A 7,038-nucleotide genomic window follows, 5' to 3' on the forward strand; every position below is an offset into this window, starting at 1 on the left:
ACATACCAGGGGAAGGGGGCTTAGTAAATACATACCAGGGGAAGGGGTCTTAGTAAGCACATATCAGGGGAAGGGAGCTAGGGCAGAGGCAATGCCAGTTGTGTCAGGCTAACAGAGATATGACAGGTGATGGGAAACCTATAATGCCACAGTTGAGAGACAAAGCTGTGGGTCACCTCGCTCCTCCTGTGACAGGACTTCATAACAACAGATGTATCATTCCCTTCTTTTTAAGAAGAAAATAAAAACAGAGGCAGAGAAAAGACCAGTGGTTTGTTATAATCAAAACAAAGACAAAACTCAATCCTCCAAACACCGACTCGACGGCTGGGAAGATGGCTCACTGGTTAAGAGCCTACTGTGTCAGCAAGAGGACCTGACTTTGGATTCTCGGGAACTACATAAAAGTCCAGTATGGCCATGCAAGTAAGTCTGTTCCCCTAAAGCAGAAGTTGGGGAGACAGAAAAGTGGATCCTCAGAGCTCACTGGACAGCTGATCTAGCCACACAGTAAGTTCTGGGTTCAGGGAGAGACTGGGTCTTGAAAGAGGAAGTAAAAAGTAATAATGAAAACACACGACATCAAACTCTGGCCTCCACATGCACACATGTGTGCATGCATACACTTTGGATGTGTGTGTATGTATGTTTGTATGTGCATGTAATATATATATATATTACATGCACATACCACATACACACGCAGGCACACTCACACACACACAAACACTAACCCTCTGTCCCCGACTACTAGACTACTATGACTAGCTTTAGCCACTGTAGGCTAGCTCACAGGTGAGATCCACCAGTATTAATGCTTCCATTTTCACTCTCCAAAAAAATACCTAAACTTAGCTGTGGGTTTCAAAGCTAAGTCCACTAATGGTCCGCTTCACTGGGAATCCCAGCCTTTACTCAGATTTGCCCAATGCCCCATGGCTCCTCTTGACTTCTCATACTTTTCCCACCTGCAGAACTGACAGGTTTAAGGAGCCGTACAAGTATATTTAAAAAGAAGGAAAAAAAGAACAAATGAAAAAAGTAAGAGAGGGGGACAGAGGGAGGGGGAGGGAGGGAAGGAGAAAGGGAGGGAAGGAGGGAAGGAGAGAGGAAGGGAGGGAGGAAGAGAGGGAAGGAGGGAGGGAGAGAGGAGGGGGCGCCATGGCTACCCTATTTGGCATCTAACTTGTGAAGGCATGGGCTCTGGCCACTCTGTCTCTGTCTGTCCCTCTTATCTGGTCTTCCAGCCCTTCCTTGGAGGAAGCCAGTACTACCCTCCATTCCTCTCCTCACAACGTACTTTTGTCTCCTTGGTTATTTGAGTGGCAAGAAGTGTCCCAGATCACAGACCAAATATGGCCTAGAAGCAACAAAAGTACTATACTGTACTTTTTGCATAAGTCATGTGTTTCCCTCAGAACAATTTATAGGAGTGAGTTTAATTTTTCAGTCCAACATCTGGGCTCAGTGCCTAGGAGAAAACCGTAATAAACATCCCACAAGTATGTAGTGACATCTTCGGATGAGGAAATTGAGACCCAAAGAGAACTTATAACTTCTACCTCCTAGCTAGCTATCTCCTCCCCCCCACCCCCAGGAACACGGTAATCCTCTGTGTCCTGAACTTTGCCCGCCTTTCCTTAGGAGATTGATTCCTCTGACACCAGGCTGACTCACCCCTGTACATCACTTGGGTAAGATAACTATGTTTTAAAACTGTATGTGGAAATAATATACTAGTTATCCCATCCCCCAAAACACCAGGAAAAATCCCAGCTGATTGAGGGGCTTCCATTCCACAAAGAGGCCTTGGCCTTGGACCTCATAGTGGGTCTATTCACATGGACAGATTAGTAGCAACATCGGGAATAAACGTACAACGCCCCTGGTCTCATGAACAGATGTATTATTCACAAACTGACCCCTATCCAGTGACTGACCACCCCCACGAAGTAAGCGGTAGGTCTTCCCTGCACCACTTACACTCCTCACGCACTCCTTAGGAGCTGCAGTATGGCACGATGAGTTTTTGGAATGTCCACACACTTGCGTTCATCTCTATTTGTCTTGACAATGGTACAAAGCAGACCTACTCACTCCCTTTTCCCACAGATAGTTCCAAGAGCATCTCAAGAGAAACAGGCGTCTGGGTATACAATGATGGGCGGAGACCTGTGGCTGAACTCTTTTACCCACAGCTATTTTTTCCCCATCCATTGAAATCATTAGATACTCAGTTGGCAAACGTGCGTGGAAATTCTGGTTTCTGCTGCTGTTATTACAAACTGCTACTGAGTAATCGCACTGGATTCACTTTGTACCCACAAAACTCGGCCTCTACTTCCTTGGGAATTCCCCAGCATAGAGAGTTCTCAATGCCCTGGCACTTTGCTATTTTTAAGGCTGGAAGTGGAATGTTGGTAGAACTTCCTCTGCAAAAGGAAATAGTGACCTCTAAACATTCATCGAAAGAGACATTAGATGCTATTTTAAGGTTCCTTCCGTTGATGTCATCCAACAGAGTTAAGTGCCTCCTGCCTTTGGTATAACCTCAGCAGAGGCTCTGAGAGAAGGCTAGACAGTGGCTCTGGGGCCCACTGGAATACAGCAGTATACAAGCTTGCCCTTCTACCTACTCCAAATTTTTAGTGATCTTTGTCCTCCATTTTCAAAGATCAAGAATGAAAAGGCTCAGTGAGGAGAAGTTGGTAGTCTCTACCTGAGCCTGGTTCCCAAACACCCCAGGCATGTCTCTCCAAGGCCTGGCTCATTGGCCACTGAACCTCCACTGTGCCTTTTTCCATGAGGGAAAAAAAAAATACTTTGTGCCGGCACTAAAAATGTTATCTCTGGACTATAGGCTTCCCTAGCGGATCCCCTCCAGACTATGGAATCTCCACGCTGAGCAGTTTATCTCTGCCTCCCTTCCACTTCTCCTCCCCTCTCCCCTGCCAGGAATGCCTGTCTAACGGGCACCAGAGATATCACCACTGGCCTTCAACTTTAATTGAGTTGCCCAGGGTCTTTTATCTTTACAAAGTATTGCCTTCATCCTTGAGCTGGCCACAGTCCCTTCTTAAGACATTTCCATGGCAGCTGCAACAGTAGGTGAAGGAAAAGAGGGAGAGAGAGGGACTGTGGGGAGGAAGAGGGTGGAAAGGAGAAGGGAGGAAGAAAGTGGAGAGAACGGGTTGGGCCGCTACTTGTTAATCATAATCAAGTGAAGATAAAGCATAGCCTGCTCTTTTTCCTCCCAGACTGTACTTTCAGACCTAAAGAAACTTAATCTTTTCCAGAACCTTCTGTTAAACACACTTCCACATTTCAGAACAATGGTATAAATAAACATTCTTACAGCTAGCTAATGCTGTTCCTTTTCCCAAGCCCCATTAAAAGAACATTGAAGGGTTTCATTGTGCTTCACATTGCTTTCTTTTTAAAATATAAACCCACAAGGATGCTGGGAATAGAGAAGAAAATTGCAAAAACAGGGAGCAAGGAGTGGGAAAGTGAATGCTTTAGATCCGCCAGGCAGTTCTTCATTTCACTGACTTTACACTAACAACAGCAACCTGGGAGCTCCCAGCTTCACACAGGAGCTTTTCAAACAAACAAACAAATAAAAGGTTTTTTTGAGGGGCAGTGAGATGTGTTTCTTGTCAAGGACGATGTCCTGAGCTTGACTCACCACTACCCTCACGATGGAAAGATAGAACTGATTTACATGGTAGATTTTTAAGCTCAAACCTGTTTAATGTGGGGGCCAGTGAGTTTGCCAGGCACAGTGCCCTGAGCTCGAGTCTCAGGACCCAAATGGTAGAAGGAAAAGAAATCAACTCTGTAAATTGTCTTCTTCTAACGTCCACCTGTATGACTGACACACACACATACACACAATAAAGAAATAAAGTAATAAAAACTTTAAACAACAAATATACATGAACTTGTTTTGAAAATGGAAAGCATCTGGACACGTGAAGGCTGAACCTACGTGGGCAAGAGAAAGGAAAAGAACCAGTCAGAACCTTGCACCTTCGGGAATGAGTTGGTCAATAAGTAAGACTGTTTGTAAGATGATTAAGAACAATAGACTCCTCACCTCCACAAAAAAGTGAATCATGTAGGATTCCACCCATATAAACTATAGAAAACATGAAGTAATCTATGGGGACAAAAACAGATCTGGGTTTGCATGGAGTGACGGAGAGAAGGGAATGGACTTACAAAAGACCTGGAGAGGCCTACAAGTAGCTGTTGTGTCCTCAGAGGTGGACACAGTTTGATAGGGATATATCATAACACACAAACTGAATAATTTAGCTAGGAATGGTTTGTTATCTGTCAGTTTTACCTTGACAAAGCTGTTGTTCAAGAGTAATTAAAGCAGAGACTCAGGACTAGTTAAGGTGCTAAGAACAAATGACCACTGAGCACATAGCCTTAAACAGGTTCGCCTTATCAATCTCTCCAAGGCTCACAAAACATCAGGGAAAGGGGGACAGAAATAACACAAGAACCAGAGAATGGGAATAAGAACCCTGAAATGCTGTCTCTGGACAGGACAAGGTGTCGTTCTCATGTTTCCATAGCAGCTGTGATTGCCTGCATATGATCTGTAGACTGAGCCTATAAGCATTCAGTCACAGACATAGCAGAGGCTCATGAGGCCCAGCCCTGTCCAGGAGAACTATTGACTATCCAGAACTGTGAGGAAGAGGAAGTCATTGTCTTCAATGATGTGGCCACTGGTGAGTAACTCATGCCTCCTGCCATAGTTCCACACCCATGCCCACACAGGCAGCCCTGGTTAAATCCAGTTGGTCACAAAGCAAAACCATATAAGACATGAATGTGTGGTGGGAATGTGGAGGAGGAGGGGTCTGTGGGAGTGGGAGAGCATAAGAGATGATGGGGAATGCGTATGACCAGAGCCTATTAGATACATATAGGAAAATGCCAAAGAATAAGTTAACACAAGAACGATATAGCTTAAAATGCTGACGTAGCATGGGGGTAGGGGCTGCAGAAATAGCATGAGTATGTAAGAGTGATTGCTGTGAAGGCAACTGCACCTGAGTTCAAATCCCCAGTAGCCATGTAAAAAGCTAGGCACAGAAAAATAAGGTCCATCGCTGGAAGTCAGAGACAAGTAGGTCCTAGGAACACTGCGGCCAATCAGCCTAGCTGAAACAGAAAGCTTTCGGTTCTGTGAGAGGCCTATCCAAAAAATAATGGAAGAAAGTAACTGATGCCTCCCCTGGCCTTCATAAACATATGTGTGGGGGGCACACACACATATATACACACACACACAAGTACACACACATACACACACACACACACACATACAAGCACAGCACACACATACATACACACATAAAATGCAGGCTGCTAGTTCCTTCTGTGATTTTTGAAGAGCAGTATAATAAAAATTTAACATATAGTTGAAAAATAAAAATGGAATAACCAGGAAAAATGATTGATTAGATTTCCAGAACAACTCTTACCAAACAACCAGGAATCTTATTCTGTAAAAACTGAAAAATGAAGTGGCTTTGGACTGGAGGATGCCAGGTAAGATAAGTAGAGAGTCTTGAAAGCAAGACAGTTCCTGAAGACAGAAAGCCTTCTGTGAAGAATCCCAGCTTCTCCCCATACCTAATGCAGGCTGGTCTCTGCCTCCATAAGCCCATATATTTGATTTGTGGTCCCCAGTTTGAAAGGATTAAGAGATGTGGCACCAGCAGAGGAGGTGTGTCCCTGGGGTAGGCTCTGGGGTTCTGAAAGACTTATATCATTCCCGTGTCTCCTTCTCTCTGCCTTGTGCTTCTGGATTGATATGAGCTCTCAGCTACTGCTCCAGCTCCGTGCTGCCTGCTGCCATGCTCCCTGCATGATGATCAGGAACTCACCCTCTGAAACTGTAAGTCTTGAATAAACTCTTTCTTCTGTAAGTTTTCTTGGTCATAGTGTCTTTTAACAGAAATAGTAATCAAGACAGAAGGCCTTTCTCCTCTAGGCAGAAAATTAAAAGAGCCTATGTTCAGAATCAAGCCAAAACTATTCTTAAGGGCTCCCTCCACCCAACAGCCCTGATAAGATGTAAACCTGTGATCTCCGTAGCCTAGAAACCTCACCATGCACTCAGATGTTCCAATCCACACAAGAGACACACATTCTAAAAATGTGTGATTATTAAAAACCTGCAGATTTCTCACAAGAAGGACAACAAATAAGCCAATGTATAAGGGCAGAGAGAGGAACAAAAGGTCATGAGAAGAGAAAAAACTTGGAAAACGAACAAAAGCTGATATGAGTTAGACACAACCACAGTAACATGCTTCTGTAGTTCTCCACGCTCAGAGGGCTGAGGCAAGAGGGACATTTGAGTTTTGGGAGATGAAGACTAGCCTGAACAACCACAGAAAGACCCTATCTCCATCTTCTAAGTTTAAAAATATTATGAATATATACTAAGTAGGTAAGTATCTCAGTATATAACACAATATATTATGCTAAAAAGTCAGTAAAACTGTGAAACAATAATAAAATACTATGATCTTCAGCAAGTGGAATATTCAAGCAATAAAATATATTAAAATGTCAGAGAAACGAGAACAATAAACAAGCTGAGAGATAATGGTTAAATAAACCTCCCAGAAAGTAAAGAAAAGGATAAAGACTTGAAAAATAGACTAGATAAGAGGATTAGAGATAGGGCTAGAGTGGATGGCTCAGTTGGTAAAGAACTTGCCTTGTAAGCACAAGGACCTGGGTTCAACCCTCAGAGCTCACATAAAAATGCTAGGCAAGGTGGCCCCTGTTTGTGATCCCAGCACAAGAGAAGAGAGAGGAGTCCTTGGACTTACTAGTCAGCTAGATTAATCGATAATGACAAAACTAATGAATGACCTTGTCTCAAAGGAGGTGGAGAGGATCCCTGAGAATAACACTCAAAGTTGTCCTCTGTACTATACATGTACACACACACACACACTCACACAGTCACACATACATATGCACACACACACTCACACA

Source organism: Grammomys surdaster, unplaced genomic scaffold (assembly GCF_004785775.1).
Source record: "Grammomys surdaster isolate TR1022 unplaced genomic scaffold, NIH_TR_1.0 129, whole genome shotgun sequence".
Lineage (NCBI taxonomy): Eukaryota > Metazoa > Chordata > Mammalia > Rodentia > Muridae > Grammomys > Grammomys surdaster.